Source organism: Gracilinanus agilis, chromosome 3, assembly GCF_016433145.1.
Source record: "Gracilinanus agilis isolate LMUSP501 chromosome 3, AgileGrace, whole genome shotgun sequence".
Classification (NCBI taxonomy): Eukaryota; Metazoa; Chordata; class Mammalia; order Didelphimorphia; family Didelphidae; genus Gracilinanus; species Gracilinanus agilis.
In genome coordinates this window covers 304,900,133-304,914,298 of record NC_058132.1, presented here as the reverse complement: position 1 = coordinate 304,914,298, position 14,166 = coordinate 304,900,133, and the positions used below count along the sequence as shown (strand labels likewise).

Sequence of the window (14,166 nt, the reverse complement as noted above, 5' to 3'; positions counted from 1 at the left end):
ACTAGATTTTTTTGCATTTCATGTTGAGTACTGCTAGACTTTGCTTCTATTTAAATGAGGAATTTCAAGATTAGACATCATGCATCTTTTCACTTTATTATGAGTTATACTAGTCTTGGTTAAACAGCAGATTCCCAGATTATTACATTATACAAGCTGTGAGGTTTTTAAACTTGTGAGAAGAGACGGAAAATAATTTTTCAACTCATTTCAAGGGAATGCTCAGTTAAGCTTCCATGAACCACACACATTTACAACCCATGAACCTTCAGTTTGTCATCCTTAGGCAGATCTTGACAAAGAATTGACATATGTTCTTGCTGGTCTTCCTGTAGCTGTCTTACTTTTCCATATTCTGGAATCTCAATTATGATAGTACTACCGCAGCCGAATTTCTTCTTGGATGCCTTCAGTACTTCTTTTTTATTGTAATCATTAGTGATATTTTGGACAGTAGTGAGGGTTTTTCTGTTGTTTCTCTCTTAAATTCTCATATGGATATAATCCTCAGTCTCAAAAGGAAGCAGGCTATTAGCCTTACTTGCATTTGCAAAGGGTCAGGTTCTGAATAGTGGACATATCATAGGATTTCTATTCTTCTGTAGAAATGACCTGGGGAAAGATGGGACCACTAGATAGGGGTGATACATGAGATAAGAGTAGCAGTTATGGTAGAGTTGAGGAGAGAAACATAGGAGGTGAGGGAATGAGGGAGGAACTCTTGAGTCCTAAATGCTATTCAATGATTGGGTCTGATTTTAGTAAATTAGTTGATTGAAACCTTGAAATGTATCAATAGTGTGACATGTCTAGGGACAAAAAATAATGGGAATAATTCAGGCAACATCCCAAGAGGCATAGTTTTGAATGGTGCACTTTCATAAAGCATGTCTGGACACCCAGAAGTTCAGATTAATGGAACTAATATTTAATTATAATTATATTTACTGGCCAGGGCAGTTTCCTAGTGAAAAGCTGCATTGGACTAAAATTACAATGCAATTTTTATAGGGTACAAGATACAAAGTGATGTCCATTAATGAGACATAACCTTGATGAAGCAAGCAAACCTTATTGTCTAAGAGCTATTTTGGTTAGTAGCAGAACTTTCCCTATATATCCTAGACTGTGAGTAAGGGAGTTACTTTCTCATGGATCTTGACTGTGTTGTTTTGGTTCTGAGCTGACTGACCTTCACAGGAAAGCTCATTTCTGATTTCTACTTTCCGCAGTGAAAAACAGATTTTCTGGTCAATGACTTAATTTACCTCACTTCAGTTTCAAGAATTAGAGATGTAAGAATCTTATTATACCTTGTCTAGAAAATATCTGAAATTCTGAGCACCACATTTTAGAAAGGTAATTTTCAAACTTTTGAGAAGAGGATGACCAGAATGGTAGGAGATTATGCCTTTAGAGAATTATTTGAATGAAATGAGGATGTTTAAGATGAAGAAGAAAAGCCTTTCAAAGGGGTAGAGGGGAAATGATATCTAATCTTCAAGTATTAGACTGAGTCTTTTGGGAAAGAGATTAGATTTGCTTTTCTTGGACTAAGTGATATTAAACCTTTTAGTGATGGACGGTCAGGCCTCCCCTCAGCTCACACACCAGACCAAGTGCCATGCCTGCCCCACCCAGAGACCTAGGGATGTGCCTTTCCCCTCCAGCAAGTACTGTGTGTGCCCTGGCACGGGAAAGCTTTCCCACTGGGCTGCTAGGCAGAGGGATGAATGAATTAAGGAATGTCCTCAGCAAGTGTAGAGAGAGGGAGGGGAGTCGCCCAAGAACTCTGCTCCCTTCCAGCTCTGCTGCCTATGAACCTTACACCCTGTGTGCTCCCATTGGGCTACTAAGCAGAGGGACAGGGATGTGCAAAAATATCATCAAGCATGATGCGAAGGGGGAGGGGAGAAGCTTTGCCAGAGTCCCTCTGCCTTTCTAGTGACAAATTCTGGGGAGGGTGGAGAGGGCAGTTTTGTGCCCACAAAGAGCACTCTGTGTGCCACCTTTGGCACCTATGCCATAGGTTTGCCATCCCTGGCCCAAGAGGTTGGAATTAAGAGCAGTGTACAGAAGTTAAAGAGATGGATTTTGGCCCCAAACAAAAATGAAGTGGGCATTTAAGAGTTTTCCAAAAATGGAAGGCATTATCTCAGGTGGTGGTAGGTTCTTTCTCAGTAGAATTCTTACCTTCAATAGAGAAGAGATGACCATTTTTCTGAGATATCTCAAAGGGGATTTGATTCCTGGTCAGATATAGTTTGGAAGAGTTGACCTCCCACCCCTTCACTTCTGAGATTCTATGATGCTATGATAATCGGTCAGTCATAGTTACATAACTGTATGTATAAGTTAAGAAATTGGTGTTACTAGTGATTTTAATTGATGCTGTAGAAATGGATGAAATAAATAAGGGAGAGCATATCAATAGATGTGGTAATTTTTTCTTTGTTTATTTTGTGGGGCACCAACATTTCAAGGTTCAGAAATAATGTGAGGTAGTAAAGAAGCCTAATTAGAAGAGTTTATGCAAGTAGGAGAACCAGGAGGGAGCATAGAAGACAATCAGTGGAGAAATAGATAATAGAAATCAGAAAAGAAATAGATAATGAAATCAAAGGTATAAGTAGAGGAACTAGCCATGAGAATGAGAGATATTGAATCTTTTGAGACTGTGTAGGATAAAAATGACTACCCACTCAAATTACAAAAAAACCCCAAAGTCAGAAAGTGAGAGTAGAAGAAACAGAAGTTTATTCTTTCTTATGAGAGAGGGCAAGTACCCCAGACAGAGAAAGTGTCCTGGCTGGGTGCAGATACGAACGCTATATAGTCTCCTGATGCGAGATCCCCTCCCTCCTCTGTAGGACTACAACTGTCTGAGTACCAGGCAGGAAGTCTACCCCAATCAGAAAGTAGCAAGATACATAGCATGAGCTCATCACAAGCTCCCACTTGGCAGGGGTAAAGTTAGGAGTGAAGAGACTCTTTTCCTTTTTTCTTGAGCCTTAAGAGGAGTCCTTGAGAATGAGAAAAGGAGACTTCACTCGTGCTAAAATAACAAGACATCCTTGAGGTCTCATTCCACAAGCCTAAGCAGAATTTTGTTTTTACACATTACATTCCTGGTTGAGAGGAGCAGGACAAATACATTACCCTAAGAATAACACACTTTATTCTATTCAAGACGATTAGGAAGGATGAAAGAGAAAGACATAAATATCAATCTTCTCAGAAAAATCAGGAGATGAGGATATCTCAGTAAAGTAAGCAGTTAACCCTTGTGTGCTCAGCTTGTCTTAACTTCCTAAAGATTTTAAAGTGTTTTAAAGGAAATCCTTAGTACATGGTTGAAACCATTCAGAAATCTCATCTTAAGATTTTTTTAAGTACTTGGATACTTAACTTTCTAATGTAGTATTGCCCATAAACATTTTAAAAATATTAGCCAAGAAGGAAACACTTTTTTTCGCTTTGCAAATGGTGCAAATAAGAGGAGAAATCAACCTGACTTACTCAAGATGCTGGTTTAACAACTTTCCTCTTGATAAAAATTCAAGAGTTTATTTTTTTTTAATTCTTACAAACATACCAAAAGAAAGTTGTTGGAAGATTTCATTTGTGTAGGTATCATTGAGAAGTGCATATAGGGTAAAAGGAAAAAGTTTTCCTTAATGGATCAAATTACAAAGGATTTTAAATGACAATTAAAACGTTCAGTTTCTATTTTCTCAAAGATACTGTCATGCACTGTGATCATAGCACATTTTCATTTGTTATCAAAAATGAGGGAAATACTCTAGGAAATGAAGAAGGGCAACCGAGCAAATTATCTCATTTATTTTTAATAGAGATGAAGCATAATAGGGTGAGTTCTCAAAGAGATAACAAAGACAGAAATGCCATCAGAAGTGTATGTTTTGGCATCTTTTTACCAGTCAGTCTGCACAGACTATTCCAGAATGTCACCTTCTCCAGGGCTTCTGTATTTCAACTTGTCAGGTCCAGAAACAACTAAGGTATAATTGGGGTCAAGTACTACATGTATTTTAGGTTTTGAGAAAAGTTTCACCCATTTAAGGGCAAATAATAATAATTACATAGCCTCACTGTTGTGTGAGTGGAATGTGCTATGTTTATTCTTATGTTCCTAATTTTATTTATCTTATTTGAAAGACCTCTCCCTCCCTTTCTTCTCTTTCCAATTCTAGTCAGCCTTCAGGCCCTAGCCTATTCCTTTATGAGTCAATCTATACCAGACACATTGATTTCTTCCTCCTCTAAACATATGTTATCTCTTCTACTCATTTTGGCTCTTAATCACCTACAATTTTGATTATAATTTAATTGTTTGCTTTGTACATACCTTGTCTCCCAAACAAAATTATTCAAAGTAGCAACACACATAATCATGCTTCACTACTGTATCATTATAGCCTGGAGGTGATCTTAGTTTCTCAAATTCTGTTGTTAGAAGAGACATTCTATCAGAATTTACCAAACCAGAAAGATTTCAAATAAACATCGAATGAGGATTAGCTCATTGTTAGACTATTTTCTACTATAACATGAATGATTTTGACCACAACAGCTCATTAAACCTTCTAATAAGGCATGGTGTTTGCAATCAGTATCTGTGAAGTACCTAAATTCCTTTTATTAATTCTCAAGCTTCCCAGGAAAGCAAAAGCCTATCTACTTAATATTAATAATTTACTGATGCAGCTATATGTTATTAAGATGTGGAACTGTGGGACTTGTCGTAAGAACTAATCCTCTTAGTATCACACAGAAGTATGCTATTGATGGAGGCAGGCTGCCACATATAAACAATGACAATCTCAGAAGAAGATTTGTAAAGGACATTGCCCAGGAATTATAACATGGGAAGAGATAGGAAAGTCATGTAGCAATTGCACGGGAGGGTAGGTGGACAGCCAGAGTCCTCTACTGGTATTCTCTTGATGTTAGGAAAAAGTGAAGAAGACTTTGAATATGTTGAGTAGACCTTCTGTTCTGATTTCTGATAGTAGATGAAAACAAAATGGTCATGCACGTTTTGGTCATGGTTTGTTTTGTTGAATGGAGCTCTTGAATATATGAGATCACAGATTCATTGATTTATTTAGATATGCTTAGATATGACCAAACAACAACCACAACCACAACAACAAAAGAAATTCCATTACTCCACATTCTCTCCTGAGTAAGACTCAACCTTTTTTCCTGGTGACCATAATTTAGCATCATCCTAACCACATGTCCAATTTCATTCCATAGTTTTTTGTGTAAGGGAAGGCAAAAAAGATGAGTTTGAATTAAATGTAGAGTAGCACGATAACATATAGTCAGATCTTTATTTGAGGAAAATAAATGTATAAATAATCTTCTCCTGGGCTGTAAGCTTCATGAGGACAAAGATATCTACTATTTGTCTTTATTACCTTACTTATTTTTTATATATGATGAGGACAACAAATACTTGTTGATCATTGTTTCATTTCATTTGGTTGATAGAGAAAATGAGGAAAAAGAAAAATATAGTTAAGTGAATTTGGGGACCTAATCCTGCCTTCTTTTCTCTGTGGTCTTGGGAATAACAACTTTACAGATACAAACTAGTCTACAGTATGGCAACTTTCAAAGGGAAATAAAAGAATTAGTCAATAATAGCTTTTATGGTCTCATCTGTCACGTTCCATAAACTTGCTGAATGACCAAAATTGTCAGAGGCTTGAGTTCCTTAAATCTGCATTAGGAGAAAAGTCTGAGAGAGCAGAAAAAGATAGCCCATGTTAACAGAAAAGAGGATATAGATTCTGCTAAACCAATGCCATGAATTATTGATTCTCTTTTCAGAACTTCTGGTTGGAGGATCCTTCATGACAAATCACCCAGCACACTCCAACTCTAGGGAAATATTTTTTTTACTAATAATGGTAATAAAAAGAGCTCTAGCCCTAATTCATTGCCCAAGGCATGTTCCTATTGTTTGGTTCCATCCATTTTAGATATTTGCAGCTCAGTTTTAATAATTTATTTAGTTGAACTAAAATGTGGAGAAGGTAAAGAGCTGTACCAAAAAAAAAAGTTTTGCTTATATGATTTGTAACTAGTATTTTAAGCATGACCAGAGATGGATTCTCTTTCCTATTTCCTGTCCAATATGACTCATTGGTATAAAATGAGGCTTTTTCATAAAATTGCAGTTGTCGGTATATGCATAGGTTATTTCCTCTAACCTCCTTCCTAGTATAGGAACATCTGACAGATGGCCACTAGGGTAACATTGCGTTTCTTGCTTCTGAATCTCCTGCATGTGGGAATCTAGTTAGCAGTACCTGAGTGGCCTGGAAATGAATAAGACTCCCCAAGTGTCTAATTTATTTCCAGGGAATGGCTTAGGGCTTGGGGAGGAAAGTGTCAAGTTGTTTCTTATTTACCATATTTTAGTATGTTCCCAATAATTCCCTTTTTTTACATAGAAGAAAAGTTTGGGGGACTGTCTACTATTATAAATTTTTATGCTAGGGTTAAAAAAACTCTCTAGAGTTAAGTAATTTATTAGAATAAATAAAAGTATGCTTATGTTTATGTGCACTTCCCCATGTATATGGGTGTATATGTGTGTCTGTGTGTGTGTTGTATAATGTGTGTGTTAGAAATTGTCAAAGAAGTACATTGATAAGATATGTTTGAGTACAAATTAAGGAGTACATTTTATAAATTGTAGAAAATTATATTAATTAAACTTTTAGAAAGCAAGGATTATTAACTGAAATTAATTCAATTCAGCAAATTTCTATTAGATGACTGCTATCACGAGGTGTGTTGTTATCATAGATGCAAATGGAGTTACAAAAATCAATAATTATAATAACAGAAAAAACTTAAAAGTACATCTGTAAAGTGTTTTAGATATAGTATCGCATTGGGCAATTTAAAATCTTTGTTTTGGAGGAATCTACAATTTGATGGAGAAATAAGACATATGTACATGTAAAATGTAACAAAAATTTAGTGAAAATGAACAACAGTTTCATTTTATCTAACATTTTTAAGTACAAAGCATCATTCATGAAAGTATTATGAGAGCTCACAGGATGTAGGAATCTTTTTAAGTTGTTCTTGGTTCAGAGAAACGGTTTCTTGGAAGGCTAGAGTCAGCTTATTTCATAGAAAATGAATTTGTGAGAATTCAGAGAATAGACCTTTCACCTTCTGGGAATGAGAGCTCTCCTGTCAAAGGAGACACTTGGGCCTATTTAAAATAAAATGTCTCACTTACTGATTTCTATTTGGAAATTATTTGGATAAAGGAAGTAACTTCTTATACCCTTCCAGAAATTTAACACCAGGAAGCCTCTCTCATTTATTTACTGACTTTGATTTTAAATCCACCTTTGAATTGGCTCATCTTGACTTTAGACATTTCCTCTTCTCTGAGCCTTTGGAACCCTAAGAGCTTGAAAAATTTAGAATTGAAAAATGTTCTTTTTCCCCCTCTTAAGAATGAAAATAAAAGGGAAAAAATAAATCTAAGACAGTCATGGCTAAAATACATCAATTTTACATTCTTGATAATTGTAAATAAAATAATAATTAGGAGGGGGAAAAGTATTTCCCTTTTCCTAGAAAAATATATTAAATCAATCATGTGGGAGACAGGAGAATACCACATTAATACTACAAATTATTTTTTCAATTCCCAAGCACAACCATTTAGTCTCTTGTTCCCATTTATTTCTTTTGACTAAGGAAGCTTTTATTTTCCTCCTCAAATTCAATAAATGTACAAATATTTAGACTGATACAAATCAATAAGTGTAAATACACATTTAGAATCTTTGATTGATGATTATTTAATTTCTATCGTTTTTATGGAAATTAGTTATTTTTCGTATTCTGCATTCATCACCTACCCTTGCAAAGATCAAATAAGGTCCAAAAAACCTCAAGAAGAAACTTGTTTGGGAGAAGGAAATAGAATTAAAGATAAAGGAAAAGAATAGGAGGATATTTTGACACAATACTGAGAGTAAACTATTTTCTTTTACTTTATCAAGTCAGGGCTTCAAAAGTGACTTCACCATTTAAATTATAGAATTGGTGACTATGATTCTAAAACTAGATATGTATCATCTTTATTACATCATAAACAGTGTGGTTGAATTATAACTATAAAATTCAGCCTTGAAATCAAAATAATGAATTATTAGCTGACTTAGATGTCTATAAATGAAATAAATTAACATGAACATCCATATTAGTTTCACTTCCTAAAGGAATGATTGCTACCTGCTCAGCACATTTGCAGGTTACTATGATCTATCAATATATCTCATGAGAATATGCTAAAAATTCTCTGAAGAAGGTAAAAATTTTCATCACTACTTGTTCTCTTGCTCTAACTGATTTGTTGGGTGATGTTTCTAAAACAAGTCCTTGAGATTAACCTCCTCTTCACAATTTTAAGGTTTTCTGAGTGGAATATTTCTTTTCATGTTCTGGCTTACAATGGAGTCAAAGAGCCCTTCTGTTAATGATCTCCATTAAATAGTTTCACTATTTAATGTGTCTACACAAAACACAAACAATTGCTTAATTTAGTAGTATTTAAAAAGGGCATTTTGGTGGTAGGAAAATAAAGTAACCCAAAGCATCTAGCAATATAGACAGAAAACATGTGAATGATTGAGGGAACATTAAGTGAATTAATGTGCAGTGGTTTGTTATTCTAATTTGAAATATTTTCTCTATCTGAAACAGGGAAAATCAAGTTGCCATTGAGATGAGAACAGATGAGGGGAACTAAGACTTCCTTATATTTTACTGAAAGCAAATTTCTTTCTTCACTCCTGAACATGGATAATTTATATTTTATTTAGATTTTTCCTCTCTGGGGTGACTCAAATTCAAGATAACTGTGTGTTCTATATATTCCATGGATCAAATATAGAATTTGAAGCAGTGTGAGTTTAGATTAAAAATAATAGAATCAATGGGTATTAGAAGTAGAAGGAGTTTTAGATATTTTGTCTGGATTCCTCATTTTATGTATGAAAAATCAGAGGCAACACTACTTGCCTAAAGATATTCATAAACAAATATGTATATACATACATATATATATACATACATATATATATAATATACATATGGGAGGTCAAGGCCTGGATTGGAACCCATCTATATCCTCTGACTTCAAATTTTCTTTCTACTATACTCTCCTTCTCAACAACAGCCTAAAATGGAATATTATTTATAACAAAGTAAAGGTTCTTTAGAGGTCACGTGGTATAGGGTGCTTTTAGATGATGAGGCCTAGATTCAAATTTCACCACCAGCACTTGGGTAGCTATTAGACATTGGTCAAATTACTTAACCTCTTTGAGTTTCATGTAATTCTTTGGTAATTGAAGGAGTTCCCATTAAGCTGGGATCATAGGTTCTTGATATACATGGTAAAGTAAGGGCTAACTGAAAAAATACAATTTTGTTTAGGGAATGGAAGGCACAACCTGGAGTCATGAAGACCTGGGTTCAGATTTTACCCTGTATTAGATATTTGAACATGAACATGCCACATCATCTCAGTGCTCCTTAAATATTTCTCTAAGATGGCTAAATTATCAGTGGGTATTTATAGGAAATCCAACAACAAAATAATGAATCTTTGAGAAATATTGATTTAAGGATTAATGAGGGTTCATAACTAAGCTCTGGGGGAAAAGCAAAAGAGAATAGACTCTCCCTCATGATTGTGCAGTTTAAAAACCCTTCTAAGTCATGGGAAATTATATCTCCCAGGACTCCCTACCACAACTTCCTCAGACACCTCCCACTTCCTTTGTGAGAGGTGTCTGAGAAAGTATAAGAGAGAGAGGCACCTGTGTTTTTGGCATCTTTTTTGGAGAAGCTCCAGACCTTTTCCCTTTCCTAACCTAAATAAACTCAACTTATTCTATCCCTAAAGTGTGACCTGATTTTATTTAGCTCTGAAGGGCTCAGGAAATTTCCCACCGGGGCAGAGGGCTACCCCGGCTACCTTACTTCCTATTCCCTACCTTCTATTCCCTTCCTTTCTCCCATCCTCATCCTCCATCATTCTTCCTTTTTCACTCAACATAACATCATTTGGGACTATTATCTGAGGCATAAAATACTAAAGCTTTTCTTATGTTCTTATCATTCAACAATAGGACATTAGTCATTCATTCTGCTAGATACTGTATTAATGAGGAATGAGACTGATAAAACAGAAAATGTGAAGCACAATTAAGGTGATTTAAAATGTTCTGGATATGGTCTAGAACATTTTTTTTTGGTTTGTAAATTAATTCCTCTGAAAAAATATGAACAGTAAATAATATTCATCTATAAACTGAACCAATTAACCAATAATAAAATTTCATATCTCTATTTCAAATTCATTAAGCAACTTTAAAATCAAGGCAAAAGAATACATTTTTGCTTAAAAACATTCATTATTATCACACTCTCATTAGAGTCAATCAATTTACCCCTACAGCTACAGAGGGTTTTACATTAGTACATTAGTGCTATGTTCTCAGCTTTTACCACAAGAAATTTCTCAGCCAATTGTTTCTGCTTTGACACTTTCCATGGTGTTCCTCCTGTAGTCTGTGATGTATGTACCTATTGACATGCATAATACAGGTTGCTTTTGAGGAATGTTTTCACAAGTAATTGCTAGTTTTCTCCAGGCAGTGATGCCCCACCTTTTCTAGTTCAGGATCTTCCAGAACATGTGTTTTTATTGAGAAGCTCACTGACAATTCATTTAACTAAAAGTGTTGAATTTTGTAACTGAGTCTCAGAAGATCTCAAAACATAATAATTAAAAACTCCTAGCTGTTAGTCCTGAAAAGAGTTTGTATTGAATATGTGTATAGATGTAAAAAACTATTCTAATCCTTCACTTCAGTCTCATTTGCCCCAAAGAAGATAAAAACTTCTTCAGGTAGGGACTCTTTTATTTTATTTTCTCCTTTATATACTTGTGCCTAGCACATAGTAGGCACTTAATGCATGTTTATTGAACTGAACCAAATTTAAAGGAAGGGGTTTGTAAGGTTATACATTATAATATTTTACAGCATCTTTAATCACTCATTAGACTTTTTTTTTCCTTTTTCTTTAATTTGTATATATTTTCTCCTCCTCCCAGGACCATTCTTCTTTTTCTCTTCCTCTGTTTCCCTCTTTCTGGGTCTTCCTGTCTCCTTTTTCACCCAAGCTAGAAGTATAGCAGGTGCTCACAGGTGAACCCTGTTGTTTATTGTGGAAATTTTACCTCTTCCATTTATGACCTGGGCTAGTATGCACCCACTTTAGGCAGCTTGGTGGCCCTTAACTTCCAGAGAATATTGGTACAGACATCTGATTGACTTTAGCTTTACCAAAGCCCCGAAGCCCAGAAGTCAAATGATCCCTGAGCTGAAGTCTATCCAGAAGCAAAGACTGTGGGAATGAACTACCACATCCAGCATGGATTTCTTAATTGATTTCAATATAATTGGCCAAACTTACATTGCAAACACTGGTAAATTAATTTCAGTGCTTAAAAGAGAATACATATCTTTTTCATCGCTTTTTAATCTAACCCATTCTTGGAAAAAATGTGCTTTCGATGGAAAAATATATTTAACTGAAGAAAGGCCATATATGGTTAAGGAAAAATTATGCAGGAATGCTCACTAATTTTTTTAAAAATCAGATCACTCAGAAACATAACTGGCCAGGAATCCCTTTTGTAAGTGCTTCATTTTTAATTGCTTTATTGTAGGCTTGGATGTTTAGGGAGTTTTTCATATGTCTCAATTATGGTTCTTCTATTTAATTAATGAGCACTTACTATTGACTCATCTGGTTTTCTTGGTTGAATGATAAGGACCTTTCTGTTCTAATGTAAAAATCAGTAAGTAAGGGTTTAAGAATGATTGGGAAAAGTGCCATAAAAAAGCATGGGTCACTGAGAAAGTTGATAGGGAATGTTAAGTGCAGAAGAAAAAACTGGAAATTCATAAGAAGCTAAAAATGTACTTGGAGTAACAAGGGAAAAATACAGTTAGATGTTAGTTGCTTATACGAATCAGGTGTCTTCTAGTCTTGATTAAGGTTATCCTGATGCCAGTGTCTACTAAGGTATGCCACTTTAGAATAATAATAGTTCACATTTATAGGTCATATTATTTTTTAATTTTAATTTTCAATATTTCCCCATAGTTACATGTTTCATGTTCTTTCCCTCTCCCCTAAATCCCCCTAACTCCTCTTAGCTGACACACAATTCCACCTAATTCCATATTATCAATAGTTGGACTAGAGTTATCGTTTAATGTCTACATCCCAATAATATCCCCATCAGCCCATGTGTTCAAGCACTTGTTTTTCTTCTGTGTTTTCCCTCCCACAGTTCTTCCTCTGAATGTGGTTAGTTTTCTTTCTCATAAGTCCCTCAGCCTTCCTCTGGATCCTTGCATTGCTGCTAGTAGAGAAGTCCATTATGTTTGATTGTACCACAGTGTATCAGTTTCTGTGTATAATGTTCTCCTGGTTCTGCTCCGTTCACTCTTCATCAATTCCTGGAACTCTTTCCAGTTCACATGGAATTCCTCCAGTTCATCATTCTTTTTAGTTCAATAGTATTCCATCACCAACAGATACCACAATTTGTTCAGCCATTCCCCAATCGAAGGACATTCTCTCATTTTCCAATTTTTTTTTTTGCCACCACAAAGAGCGAGGTTATAAATATTTTTGTACAAGTCTTTTTCCTTTTCCTTTTTCCTTCTCTTTGGGATATAAACCAAGCAGTGCTATGGTTGGATCAAAAGGCAGATAGTCTTTTAAAGCCCTCTGAGCATAGTTCCAAATTGGCATCCAGAATGGTTGGATCAGTTCACAACTCCACCAGCAATGCATTAATGTCCCAATTTTGCCACATGCCCTCCAACATTCATTACTCTCCCCTTCTGTCATTTTAGCCAATCTGCTAGGTGTCAGGTGGTACCTCAGAGTTTTTTGATTTGCATTTCTCTAATTATTAGAGATTTAGAACACTTTCTCATGTGCTTATTGATAGTTTTGATTTCTTTATCTGAGAATTGCCTATTCATGTCCCTTGCCCATTTATCAATTGGGGAATGCCTTAATTTTTTATATAAATGATTTAGCTCCTTGTCTATTTGAGTAATTAGACCTTTGTCTGAGTTTTTTGTTATAAAGATTTTTTCCCCAATTTGTTGCTTCCCTTCTAATTTTGGTAGCATTGGTTTTGTCTGTACAAAAACTTTTTAGTTTAATGTAGTCAAAATTATTTATTTTACATTTTGTAATTTTGTCTAACTCTTGCTTGGTTTTAAAATCTTTCCTTTCCCAGAGATCTGACAAATATACTATTCTGTGCTCACCTAATTTACTTATAGTTTCCTTCTTTATATTTAAGTCATTTACCCCTTCTGAGTTTGTCTTGGTATGGGGTGTGAGATATTGATCTAGCCCCAATCTCTCCCATATTGTTTTTCATAGGTCATATTATTTTAACAAAGCACTTTGAATAGGTTATTTTATTGTATTCACATTATAATTCCTCAAAGAGGACCATACTGACTTTTGACTGTAGTCATAGTTAATAAGTGTCAGAAACAGGAAGCAAACTCACTTTTTCCATGATGTCAGACTATATCCCAGTCAAGTACTTCTGGTATTTCAGGAACTAAATATCTTTGGATTGGACCCATGATGAATTCATTTTATAAAAAAATTTTATTCTGTTGTGAACAAGGATAGAGTAAGGTTACATTCCACTATTTTATTAAAAGATAGATGAGTTTTATTGTGTTCATTCCCCATCTGAGCATATTTTTTACAGCTGCTTTTTAGCATTTATGTCCAACAAAGGTATAATTTGAAAATTTTGTACCCTGGATAAACATATCAAATTGCATTTGGGGCAAGTAGCACAGAACATATCTTGATCAGAAGGGGAAGGTGGGATATTGCTCTGTTGGTGTGTGGATAAACTTCAGAACAGTGGTGAAAGGCTGCTTCTGGTATTAGTTGCTATCTGTGTGTGTGTGCATGTGTATATGTGTGTGTGTGTGTGTGTGTGTGTGTGTGTGTGTGTGTGTGTGTGTG

General features: G+C 35.1%; 1 pseudogene; it reads right to left on the bottom strand.

The window, feature by feature from the left end:
- Positions 1-251: 251 nt before the first annotated feature.
- On the bottom strand, positions 252-579 carry LOC123241505 (annotated as a pseudogene).
- Positions 580-14,166: the final 13,587 nt, after the last annotated feature.